The sequence below is a fragment of the Bos mutus genome, chromosome 18 (genome assembly GCF_027580195.1).
Source record: "Bos mutus isolate GX-2022 chromosome 18, NWIPB_WYAK_1.1, whole genome shotgun sequence".
NCBI lineage: Eukaryota > Metazoa > Chordata > Mammalia > Artiodactyla > Bovidae > Bos > Bos mutus.
Genome location: NC_091634.1, coordinates 21,801,843 through 21,814,665, shown reverse-complemented (window position 1 = coordinate 21,814,665; position 12,823 = coordinate 21,801,843). Strand labels below are relative to the sequence as shown.

Below are 12,823 nucleotides of genomic sequence, written 5' to 3'. Positions count from 1 at the left end.
TCTGTGATCAAAGACTGAAAAACAAAATAAAGCAGGATATTAAAATGAAAAAAAAAATTTTTAGGAGGTTGGAATGTCAAGATCACTTTTATTAGGAAAGTTTACAAGATGAAGCCACAAATTATTTACGTAAACTTCATAGATCAAGTATGATACTCCCCTCCATGCTTCTGGTGAGCAGTATTGGCTGTTGCAACCTGGATTTAAAATACCTTCTACTTAAGACAGGACAAATTCGTTTTAATTAAAATCAATGGGTTTTTTTCCTTGATCATATTTTAACACACACGTACATACGCACACACATCTGTGTTCAGAATTGATAAAGAAAGAACTCTGGTTAAATAATCCACTTTTGTCTGACAACGGAATCCGTTATAGAGGTGCAAATATGCAGAAAGCTATTTGGAAATTCGTCCTCGTGGTTGTCAGGTTTTATTATGCAGGAAGGTGTCATGTTTGTTACGAAGCTGAGTGCAGATGGCAGAGTGGAAGAAATGGATCACTAATTTTAACAATGATTAATGAACAGAGATAGAAAATGAATTACATTGGACTATCGGAGGCAAGAAATATTTTTGTGAAAATTTTGACTCATCTGCTGTGCTGTTCTCTGCAAATTATTTTCAGAAATTCTATATGTTGTCAACAGTTGACTGCATTTTCCATTACTGTCTATTTCTGTTCTTAAGTACTTTTGTGTTATTAGAGATACATAATTTCAAAATACCAATACATTCCTGATTACTTAGAGAAAATATATGTAACAGTGTGACTGTTCCATAGACGCTAGCCATAAAAGTCCTGTTTTGTAATAAGCTTTCATTCTTCCTCATTTTATCACTACATTAGGAATGTTTGATAAAAAGAAAGGGAGGGTGGGGGCTCTTCTAGCACATGCAGAAGAAAGGAAAAATAGAAGTGAAGGTAGCAATAAAAATGTGGTCCTGTGGCTTATTGTGGTCTTAGGCTGCCGCCAGCTATGCCCTTCTTTGTGTTCTCTGCCTGGCATCGTGGGAAGCTGGGCCCTGCCAGCTCTCAGGCACTGGCTTTGGTGGGCCATGGCTCACCCTGTCGGGTCTTCTGCAGGGAGAGCCCCAAACATCCTGTGACACTGTCTTCTTTTAGACACAGGAGGTCATCGCCAGTTCTTGAAGTCGTCCCAGAAATTTTTTCTTCTGATAGACCCTTCCTCTAGTCCTGTCTGTTCCCATGTCCTTGGTGTTTATTGGTAGTGAGTTTTCATGGTCTCATTTCCTTCATCAGCCTTGTGTGTATGTGTGAGAAAGTAAGAGAGAGAAAGAGAGAGAAAGGGAGAGAGGTCTGCAATTGAATACAGTTTATTTGGTTATGATTCCTGCTACTGGTGGGAGGCACACCTATGTGATATCTCATATGGAAAAGTGGATAATGGTGTTTTTCTCCTCCATCCCTCTTCTTCTTTTTTTGGGTAAAGATATGAACTATCTTAAATATATTGACTTCAGGCATCTTATTTTCTTGAGCTCCCCGGCACTTGAGAAATGATCTGCTAGTATTTGGATCCTGTATGGTAACTGGTAGGCACACGATTTAATTCATCAGGAGCTACTGTAGTAATGACATGAGTCGATGTCAGAGTTAGCAATTCAGGGTGCTTATGTTTCAGGGTGACCCAGTCACCATGTGGCCTCGCCTCTGTGGCCTGTGGTGGAATCCGCCTCTCACTCCGACTATTTAACCCTTGGCTTTGGAGGTTTGTTTGTATTAAAATCTTACAGTATAGCCCTTGAACATTTCCGACAACTCCCCTGTCTTTTCCCAAGAGTGATTCTCCCCAGATGAGAGGACAGGGGGCTTCTGTCCCTCCCAGCTCCATCCCCAGGGCATGCTGGCCAGTGGGGTCTGGCTTTCACACGTGCCTGAGCTGCCTCCTGAGAGCCACCTTGTATCTGAACAAATGGACGATCTATAACTACTTCCTTCTCCTGCAAATGAGCTTTCCAAGTTTCCAACTTGACTGTTTTATTTATGCTCTTGACCTGTAAAAACAAGCAGGCTATTTAAAAAGCAAAAAGTACTTCCCATGATTAGAGTACTTAGAATTGAAATAAATTGCAGAATGAAGAGGACATTCCTTGTTGCTCCTGTAGAAAATGTCCTGGAGGTTTTGCTCCTTGAAAATAGTCTGTGGTTCTGCATGTCAGGGTATCCCCCATCTCACTGGCCTTGGGCTCCCCCAGGAAGGATTCACGTGTCTTCCCCTTTTCTTGCTTTTAACTGGTGGAATAATCCTAGTGAACATTTAAAACATGTTTGCAAATGGTTCTAAGTCAAGTAGTTTGCATATAATTGTGGTCCTGGTGGGAAAATACTTTGGAGAAAACACGTAGTGATACTATGCAAGTCCTGCTCAGGTTACACAGCGTATGCTAAATACTGAGGAAACACACACGGTCTTTAGTGAGCAAGGTAGGGAACGCTCCAGGGAGCCAATTTAGAATGTGACTTAAGGCAAGCGTGGCTTTTTGTGTCTCTTTCTTTTGGCAACTGTGTTGAGTAACGGTCGTCTCTGGAATTCTTTGTAGGCCCCCTGCCCACCTGAGGTGGCCCCTTTACATAGGCCTGAACAAGGTGGGTGTCCAGAGAGGGATGTTTTGGGCAAATCTGACCGAGTGTGAGGGGCTTGGTGGTGCTCAGCTAAAGGCTGTACCAAGGATGATTGAGTGGTGTGAGCCGTGGAGGATGGGTAGGACCCAGGCAGGGGAGGGAGAAACCTACAATTCATGGATGGAGCGATCAGGAAGAATAAAGAGAAACTGTAGATGATCCACTTAAGAGACAAGTGACTCCTAAATATAGAACTGTCTCTATGATTCATGGTTTGGGTTGCTTTTGAGGCAGTAAGTCAGGGGGAGGGACGCGCTATAGGAATACTTTGAGGGTAATTGAGATTTAGACATTTGGATCTGAGCGCCAGAAAGCAGGTTGGTGCTCAGTTTTGTTTTCCTTCAAAACGAATACCTTCTGGTTATTTAACCTGAGTTCGCTAATGTCTGTGTGAATCTGGTTTCTGGCTTAAGTTGGTCCCCAGCCTCTCCTCATATATGCTTGGTGTCTTTGGCATGGCCTTCGTGTGGCCATCGGTGGGGGCAGCTGGCTTCACGGGTTCTAGAGCAGAAGTCAAAGGCAGTCCTGGTTCTGGCTGGTTCCAGCTTTCACAGACAGCTGTTTGTCTTTCCACAGTTGTTATCAGTCTTTTATTTCAGTTGTAACTACCTTCATATTGATCTGAACTCACTCATCAAATCAGACCTGAAGAGTAAAATGCTGTGAAAAATTATTTGGAAATACCTGTATTAATGGGGGAATTTGTCCAAGCCAACAGATGGGGGCATGCAGGCACCCACATGCTTGTTTGGCCACAATTATTGATGTTTCCAGGGCCACTTATTTGAAAGGGTGAGACTTGGTTGTGCAAACATAAGACCCACCTGCCTACATTCTGAGTCAATGCAGTCTCTGGACACGTGCTCTGTGTCTTTTTAACTGTTAACCCTAGGAATATATATTTAAGTTAGACCAAACTGAGTAATTATAATAAAATGGCCTATAGCATGAGCTGGAGTATGTTTGAGATGTCTGTCATCCTTCTATTACCTCAGGTAAATAACTGATTGACCTTTTTGGGGCTCTGATACTTTACTAATCAGAACCTGAAATCTGTATAACAACACTTCATTTACTTGATAGACAAAAGAACAATTGCACTTGAAGTAATGTGATTTCTAAATAGACACTGCCTGTCAAAAATAAATGCATTAGAAGTAAAATGTAGCTCAAGGAGACAATTAGCAAACAGAGGTGACATCGTAAACAGGTGCACCCATTACTCCCAAAGCTTGTGGCAATATATTCGCGTCTTTTAGAGTGACGGAGGATCATGTGACGGTTTGGTGAATTATCTATCGGTATCATCTGACTGATGAAGCCGCTGCTGTTGCAGATCATTTAAAAATGCATCTCACAAATTACATGGTAGCTGGGAAAAATGCAGGTTTCTTTCTTTTTTTTTTTAAAGAACAATGCTTTTCTAAAGCGATGCGCTAGCATACGTAATTTTTTATTTGAAAAGATGGAGACCATTTCATTATGCTGGGTATACAGTCGGTTAAGGTTGTGCAAATTCATTACAATGTTTGTTAATGTATAAAACATTTTCCATTCTGGTTTTAGTGACATTGGATTTTTTTTTTTTTTATAATGTGCTGTTTCTGAAACATCTGCCATTCCTTGTTACCTGTGGGCAGAGGAGAGAGAATATACTCTTTCTAAGAATGTTTATAAAATCTTTACCAAAAGGGAAAGGCTTGGAAGATGAGAAGGAAAGGATGTATTTTTTTTCCTTTTCTTAGAATTATTATGTTTGAATTTTCTGGATTCTGGATTAGGAACTTTAACAGGAGACAAGCAAGGGAGCCTTTCACTGGTCTCTTGATGAGCCAGCCTAGGAAGGACTAGATTTTCTTGGGGTGTCTCTGTCCCCCTGTGCTGGTGCCACTGCAGTGGGCTCTGCCCTCAGGGTCACACTCCTGGGGACCTTTCCTGCTATTTTTCATCAGTTATATTTGCCTTTTTTTGCCATAGTTTACAGGATACTTAAGGGACCCATGGCTTTGGCTGTTACTGTTTCTTCTTGTTACTATAAAATCACAGGAAAACAGTGTGAAATACTTTATGTGGCCTCCAAATAGGTCTGCCCTTGGATGTTCGTGGGCCTTCTCCAGAATAACCAGTAGCTGGAGCTAAAGGTAATATGGATTGAGAGGTGACAGTTCAGTAGAGTGGCAGCAGTTTGATGGCATCCTATGCCCAGATAGAGAAATGAAGAAGGCGCCACCATTCTGTTGTAATTTTTGAATCACTCTCTGCATTGCTGCTGGCTTCCAACTGGGGAGGTGGCGCATGCCCACTCTGAACCTCTGTCTGGCTCCTCATCCTTACTTTCTGAGGCATTCATTCAAGTTTCTGTCTTGGAGATGAGGGAGCAAGGATGGGGCTTTGGGGGCCTGCCCTGTTGAGGAGTAGACATAGTCCGAGCAGCTCTCTCCCCTTGCTGTCCAGGAGACGGACCCTGAGAGGGGTGCAGGCTGGCTGGCCTGCTCGGCGCTAGAGGCACAAGTCAGCTTGTTTTGTGAGGTGAGCCAGCAAGAAAACCTCAGCACCCTGCACAGAAATACAAACGGGCCAGTCAGCGGGATCTGTGCCGAGTGCCCGGGGCTCTTCTCGAAGGCCTGCCCGAGCAGCCTCTGTGGGAAATTTTTGGACATCAGCTCCTCAGAGAAGTGGTGGCCAGAAGGTTTCTGAAGGATCCGAAATCTCTGAGCACTGGAGAGGTCTCCAGATTTGCAGCGTGGAAATCCTCCAGCCAGGAAAGGCTTCATCAGAGCTGTACTTTTTCTTTTCCTTAAAATTTTTTTTTTAAATTAATAGACTTTGTTTCTTAAAGAAATTTTAGGTATACAGGAAAATTGAGCACAAAGTACAGTCCCCATAAGACCCCATCCCCACATTTTCTCCTATTGCTTTAGTGTGTTGCATTTGTTATGGTTGATGAGCCAACATTGATACATTATTAACAAAAGCCCATAGTTTATATTAAAGGGATCACTTTTCATGCTGTACATTCTATGGGTTTGGACAAATGTATCCACTATTAGAGTTTCATATAGAATAATTCCACTGCCCTAAAATCTCCTGTGCTTCATCTGGTCATCGTTCCCTCGCCAAACCCTGACAGCCACTGGTACTTTCCCTGTCTCCTTTGTTTTGCCTTTTCTAGAAAGCTGTAGGGTTAGGATCATACAGTACGTAGACTTATAAGACTAGCTTCATTCCCTTAGTAATATGTCTTTATGGTTCTGCTAATTCATTTTATGACTAAATACTATTCCATTGTCTGGGTGTACTACAGATTCTCTTACTGAGAGACGTCTTGGTTGCTTATGCATTTGGGCAACCATGAATAAAGCTGCTATAAACATCTGTGGGCAGGTTTTTGTGTGGGTGTGAATTTTCAACTCTTCCGGGTAATTGTTAATACCAAGGAACTTGACCGCTGAGTTATATGCGAAGGTTGTGTTTAACTTTGTAAGGAACTGCCCAACCGTCTTTCCAAGTGGTTGCACCATTTTGCCTTGCTACAGGCAGTGACTGAGAATTCTTGTTCTCTAGCTTTGCATTTGGTGGTATCATAGTTTGGGGTTCTAGTCATTCTGATAAGTAATGGTATCTCATTATTGTTTTAATTTGCATTTCCTTAAGGCCATGTCATGTCTAGCATCTGAGGTGCTTATTTGCATCTGTAGGTCTTCTGTGATGAGGCATCCAGATTTTTGCCCATTTTTAAGTGGGCTCTTTTTATTTTTTAATTGTTGAGTTTAAAGAGTTCTTTGTATATTTTGGATACCAGTCCTTATCAGATATGTCTTTAGCTAAGGTTTTCTCCCAGTGTATGGCTTGTCTCTTAATGTTTTCCTTTTGTAACACCTGTGGAAACTCAGCCACCTCAGCCAGTAGTCTATATTCTCATAGGGCCAAACAGAGTCTTCTTACAGTTAGGACCTGAGGTTTTAGGGCATGTGAAATCAAAAATACACATGCAGTGTGTCTTCAGTTATGGTCATGGACTCACACACGTACACACACATGCGTGTGTGGAAAAGAATAGAAAGAAGTACACCAGAATATCAACAACAATCACACCGGCTGATAGAATTATGTTATTTTTTTCTTTGTAATATCTTGTATGTTCCAAATGTTCTGGAAGGGAGCACTATTACTTAAATAACCAGTTTTATAAAACTAAAAGTAAATGAACTGAAAAAAGCAACAGCTGTACAGGAGACCTTACAATGTTTCAGTTAGAAATTGTGTAACTTTCATTTTGACTCAGAGAATATCTATGGAACCAAAATTTCAAGTGATGTTGATAATACTACATTTTCTCTAAAACCTTCTTCGGAAAACAAATGAATTTTTATGATGGCTAAATTCAGCTGTCAAGTTTTTGCACAGGTTGAAATTGGCACTGCACAGTATAAATATAATAGAAGCTGCTCATGTAGCTCCATATACAAATTTATATTTATAATGGAAAAGACTATTTAAAAGAATATATATACACATATATATGTATATGTGTATATAATTGAATCACTTTGCCATACAGCAGAAATTAACACATTGTAAATCAGCTACACTTCAATTAAGAAATAAATAAAATAGAAACAAAACGAAAACGTTTTTCTAATGGGCACATTAAAATGGTAAAGAAACGAGAGGTGAAATTGGTTTTAAGACTAAATTTTATTTAATTCAGTGTATCCAAAATATTATCACTTTGACATGTAAAAAAGTGTAAAGAATATACAAGAGATATTTGACATCTTTCCAAACATGTTGTGTGTTTTAGGCTTACAGCACACCTCACTTGGGGCTGACGCAGTTTTTCACATGCTTGGTAGGCACTTGTGGTCAGTGACTGCCGAGCTGGACAGTGTGGCTCTGTGTGATGGCTGAATATTCGAGCACTATTTGCCAAACAGAGTACAGAGTACCTGAGCAGCAACATTACCTGCAGTAAGTATAAAGGAAAAAAAGCGCTTTGTGGTTTCCAGTTTTTCACATTTCTTCTTCAAGATAAGCTGCATCATAGATACCTTGTGATCTGATGATGACATGACATGTCTCCTCTACAGGGATAAATGTTTTTAATTCAGGTGGTAATACTGTGAACTAGAAAGCATTTACAATGTGGGAGACTTTTCTCCCTCTTTGCATTCCTCATGCTCTGGGGGTCACAGCTGGCTCAAGGTTGCTGTCCTGTAGAGTCTTGAACTGATGTGGGAGCTGCCTTCCCAGGGATAGGCTGAGACGTGGGGCAAGCTGGGCAAAGACACTGGGGAGATGCTGTCAGGCTGGCTCTCAGAGGAAACAGCCTCCAGGAAGAGCTGGGGTGCCCGTCCTGCCTGGTTCAGGCTCTGGGATGCCACCAGCATGGCAGCTTGGCACCATATCCAGTGACTCAGATCTTGAGCCTTGTGGGAAGCGTTTGCATGTAGTCTGTGCCTCCTGCCCTGAGCACACTGGCCTACAGGGCGGGTTCTCCTCTGCCTTATCCTGGATTGGAATCTCCCACCTTGGGGTAAAGATTAGGAACATGTGCAGAATGATGCCAAGGCTTGTGTGTGCTCCTAAGGACGCATGGGGCCATGGGATGTCTCCAACTAGGGGACACCAGGCAAGCTTGGCTGCTTTGGAGATGGGGCTCTCCAAGGCCACGGGGTGGGGAGAGAGATGTTGTCCGGTACTGGGAGACAGTGGGGTAGGGTGGCTCCCCCATCTTAAGAGCTCTTAACCTTGGACTTGTTACTTTGTGGCTAGTGCCTCAATTTCCCATCAGTAAATGAACATGGTCATGGTATACCCAGCTCACCGGGTTGTCGTGAGGGTCAGTACTATCATGAGGGATTCTGGTTGGCACATGGTAAGTGCTCAATAAACGTCCGTGGTCACTCTTATGAGTTCAGGAATGATTTGGTCAATGAACAAGTAAGTCCCTTTAGAAGTGGTGGTGTGTGTGTGAATATATTCTGGATATTTCCTGGACTATTAATATATTTTTTTAAGGGCTCATGCACTCCTATCTCCTTTCTGCACTGTCAGCTTGGACTGATTCACTAGCAAGCATCTCTTCCTTCTCCTTTCACTTTCCCTCTCTCCTTTTCTCCTTCTCAGAGTTGTTTTGACTATGAATTAATTGTAGGTTGGGGGACTTGCAAGCAAAAATCAAAGCCAATAAACTTCAAAAGGATGGGGAGGACCAGGGCCACCGGGGGAGTGCAGGGCCCGACAGGGGCTCTTGTGGCTTCGGGGTGGGGTGGAGGGGCTTTCCATGTTCCTTCAAAGGGGACACCAAGTGTTACAGATTGTCAATTAAAAGCTCAGATGCAAAACTTTGGAAATCTGGGAGAGAGGCGACGGTTTCCAAAACAGCTATTTTTATCTTTTGCCAGCAAGTATGAGCCCAGTGGAACGTAGAGTTAAACTTGGAATTTCTTGGCAAGGGTTAATAATCAATGTAGATCTCCTAACAAAGGAGATGCTGCCTTATTATACTGGGAAAGTTTTTTTTTCTTAACTGTCAGTGAAGCAGTACTAATTATTACTCCAGTGTAAATGAGGTCATTTCCTATTAAGAGAACAAAATGCTTAGCCTCGCCTTGCCAATTCATACCAACTATTTTTCACACATACTCAGCTTTTTAGTTTTTTTTTTTTAAATTTTGATAAAATCCATTCATTTGTATTAGAAAAGTGTAAACCATCGCAATAATAGTTGCCCATGATTGCCCAGATGAGCTTTTGAAATGTGTGGGTTGTTTGAATACCATGTGTTAGCTATGGAACAATTAGGCAGCTGAATGGATCTTTAAAACAATCAGATACTTTTATCTCACTGAAAAAATACATTCCTTGGATGTGTACTGTTAAACCGTAAATTCCGGGGAACATTAAACTCACGTCACGAGGAGAACTTTCGGATATATGTTGATCAAGGACAAAAAGACATCCAAATATCTTGTCTTCATGTTTTCATTTTTTTATGCAAGCAAAAAGATTTAAGGAATATTGTAGCAAACAAAGGGTAATTGTTTTAGCCCAGATGTTGCTTTTGCACAACAAGCAGGTTACAATGTTCCCACAGAGCTGATGAGCCCAATCAGGGAAATGATTAAAAATTGATTTTGTCCCTGTAATTACAGTATGTAAACTACTTAGCTTGGATTGCAAAGGAAGTGATTTTCTAATTACGTATATACTCTGGTGTCTAATGATTGGTTTTTTGAAGTAATGAAGAGAGAGCACTAACGACTCCTTGGTGTTCTGTTGTTTAAGAAAGACCATCTTTAGAGTAAGCAGCAACAGACAAAGAGTTTAAATTGAATTTTCAACACTGTTAATGTGCACATGGATTTGTTTATTAAAGAGACAGAGAAGTAATTTGATTGGCTCTGAGCATCTTGGCTTTTTTTCATGCTAAAGCATGTAAAAATACATGCACCGGGTCGCAAGCTGACGGGAAGAAGCCTCTCCACTCCTCTTTTATCATCCCAGCGCCCAGGCTGATATCGCGGGCTCTCAGGTTCCTGTGAGCGTCTGATGTCTGTGTATCCTGAAAGCATTTAGATCGAACAGGTATCAAATAGCTGCTTCATCAAAGTTACCTTTGTTTTAAAATGAAAGAAGAGGCTTCCTTTGGAAGCATGTCTGGGCAGCCCAACGCACTCCGTGTTATAATATTTCATTCATGTCCTGTGATGCTGGGCTCTGCGTCAGGGTGGCAGCTGCCACCCACCCCCCCCATATGTATGTGCGCAAACACACACAGACGTGCACACACACTCACACACTCACACAGGTGCCAGCCCTATATTTGGAGGCCTGACTGCAACTGCGGTGGGTCAGGAGTGGGACCCCTTGTTGGGGGGAGTTGCTGATGGGGTTTAGGAAAGAGCTGCCTGAGTTCCAAGTGTTCCTTCTCTGCTGTGAGACACTTTGAGGCTGCAGAATAACAGCTCCCCAAACACCTGTTCCTGGCAGAAGTTAGGAGAGGGTGGTGGCTCCAAGATGACCCCGAGAGCAAGTGTGTGGGGAGACCAACAGACCAGGGCACTCTGCCTTTGAAAAGATCATTTGTTACTCACAGTTCTTAAGGAGAGGGGGCACACCATGCCATGCAGGGCTGCACGGGGAGCACCAGGGTTAGTCAGCAAACAGAAGAGGTGAAAACATGGGCAAGAGCCTTTATTGTAGGTTTTTGAGAGAAAAGCACAGCAAGCAGGAGAAGTAGACTTAGGATTGGCTGCGCTGTGCTGTGCTCAGTCACTCAGTTGTGTCCGACTCTTTGTGACCCCAGAGGAGCCCATCAGGCTCCTCTGTCCTTGGAGATTCTCCAGGCAAGAATACTGGAGTGGGTTGCCATGCCTTCCTCCAGGGGATCTTTCCAACCTAGGGATCCGAACCCAGGTCTCCTGCATTGCAGGCATATTCTTTACTATCCGAGCCATCAGGGAAGCCCAAGAATACAGGTGTGTAGCCTATTCCTTCTCCAGGGGAACTTCTTGAACCCAGGAGCTGGGGTCTCCTGCATTGCAGGAAGATGCTTTATCAGCTGAGCTATCAAGGAAGCCCTAGGATTGGCTACTCAGATAATTGTAGCAGGCTCCGGGGCTCAGAGCTGTCTCTGTCTCCAGTTGTCTGGTACCTGGGTGACCAGAGCTGGTGGACAATGGTCCAGAGTATGAGAGCCTGATATGGAAGATGTTTGGGGCATGGGCTCTGAATTCAGATGGAAGATGTGCTCCCAGGGGAGTCATTTGCTATCTCTGGGAACTGGCTCCTGCTGGGAGGGGCTGTCCCTACAGGGTCAGTAAGGCCCCAGATCTCAAAGAATCGGAGCCGCCGGTTGATGAGGGAGTGGCGCCTTGTGCCACCAGCTTCTGGGGCCAGGATGAGCACAGGGTGAGTCTGGGCGCCCCTTACACCTGGCGTCCTACTCAGCAAGTCTCATGGCTCCTTACAAAAGGCATCCTGAATCTGCTTCCTTCTCCCCATCACTCTTGCTCTCAGCCCAGGTCAGGTCAGCCTCCTCTCTCCCCTGGACAACTGCTGAAGCCTCCTCAGTGGTCTCTCTGCCTCCACTCTCGTCCCCTCTTGCCTGTTCTCCCCACTGCAGCCAGTCCAGGGTAAATCAGATCATGCTATTCCCTCACTCAAAACCCACCAATGGCTCAGAATAAAACCCATGCTTCTTACTGTGTCTGCTGAGGTATGTGGATCCTAAATAGCCCACCCCATCTCACTTTTCTGCTCACTGTCCTTGCCTTTTGGCTCCATAGCTTCTTGCTGTTCCTGAACACGCCAGCTCCGTCCTTCAGCAGGGCCTTTGCACTCACTGTTTGCTCTGCTTCTGAAGTTCTCCCCAGCTGTTCACAGGGCTCACTCCCTTACTTTTTTCTCATCTCTTGTCAAGGTCACTTTTTAGTGAGGTCTCGTCCTTGTCTAGTGATGAGTCTGTCCATTATTTTCCTAGATTCTTTTTCATCTTAGAGCTTATTATTCGTTCATATTATATGTTACTTTTATTTGTTATTACTCACTAAGACGTACACTTTGCACAAGCAGAAATATTGCTGACGCGGGGTCCCTGGAAGTTAGAAGCCAGCTAGGCACACGGGAGCCACTTGATGAGTAAGGGCTGAATGAGGGGCTCAGTCCCTCAGGCTGTCTCCCAGGTTGCGTTCCTCACCAGGAAGCCTCTTCTGTTGAGAACTAGAGAGGATGAGGGCTGTCCCTGGGGCTGTGTCCATCCCTCTGAGTCTCGGAGAAAGAAATCAAGAATCTCTCAGTGCTTTGGAGTGGAAGTCTCAAGTCCACTGTGTTTTGGCAGGATCCTTGTGCATAGTGGGCCTGGAGAATATTAAGCACTGAGTTGGGAAAGGCACCCAGACGCCCAGAAGGGGTGATGTAGCCCCAGGTGGCATCCCCTGGAAAAGCGGCTTGAGCGCCCCTCTGTGTGCCCCTCCGACGGGGCAGAGCCCATGGCCCAGGAGAGCAGGTTCAGAGGCCTTGGCCCCGGATGCTGGGGTGAGATGTTTAGACAGCTCTGAATGTATCTCCTGTTAGCCGCATCCTTCTCCAGACAAGGGCTGAAGGAGTTCGGCTGCTCTGTCTCCGAATCCTTCTTTCCTAACTCTTGTCTGGGAGGAAAGCCGTTTAT

General features: G+C 43.8%; 1 protein-coding gene across 6 annotated transcripts in view; it reads left to right on the top strand.

Annotated features, from left to right (window-relative positions):
- ZNF536 (zinc finger protein 536) overlaps positions 1-12,823 on the top strand; it is a 449,051-nt gene that overhangs the window by 36,673 nt on the left and 399,555 nt on the right. Inside the window, exon 2 of one of the 6 annotated variants that reach the window (XM_070388022.1) lies at positions 7,454-7,620. The exons of the other annotated variants lie outside the window; for them this stretch is intronic. The gene's annotated coding sequence lies outside the window, so the exon portion shown is untranslated. The remainder of the gene's footprint in view (positions 1-7,453; positions 7,621-12,823) is intronic. 6 annotated transcript variants of the gene reach the window in all.